Source organism: Sinocyclocheilus anshuiensis, unplaced genomic scaffold (assembly GCF_001515605.1).
Source record: "Sinocyclocheilus anshuiensis isolate Anshui unplaced genomic scaffold, SAMN03320099.WGS_v1.1 scaffold1186, whole genome shotgun sequence".
NCBI lineage: Eukaryota > Metazoa > Chordata > Actinopteri > Cypriniformes > Cyprinidae > Sinocyclocheilus > Sinocyclocheilus anshuiensis.
Window position 1 is genome coordinate 171120 of NW_015554146.1, and position 271 is coordinate 171390.

General features: G+C 27.7%; 1 protein-coding gene across 1 annotated transcript in view; it reads left to right on the top strand.

Annotated features, from left to right (window-relative positions):
• LOC107670562 (pleckstrin homology domain-containing family G member 1-like) overlaps positions 1 to 271 on the top strand; it is a gene marked incomplete at its 3' end in the record, with an annotated part of 21672 nt that overhangs the window by 16757 nt on the left and 4644 nt on the right. The gene's annotated exons all lie outside the window — the stretch shown is intronic.

Below are 271 nucleotides of genomic sequence, written 5' to 3' on the forward strand. Positions count from 1 at the left end.
AAAATTATATATATATATATAATTATTTTTTTCAAACTAATTTTAATTACCAGAAATATCTGTGCAACACTGATACCACAATATTCTGCCATTTATTTAAAAAAAAAAATCCTTAAATGTTGTGACATCAATTGAACCCTTTAATAATCTCTTTCCATTCTCTCATTTTTTTTTCTTTTGTCAAATATTGATATTTTAAATGCATTCATCAACCATTCAGCCCTAAGTGCTCTCTCTCTCTCTCTCTCTCTCTCTCTCTCACTCTCTCTCT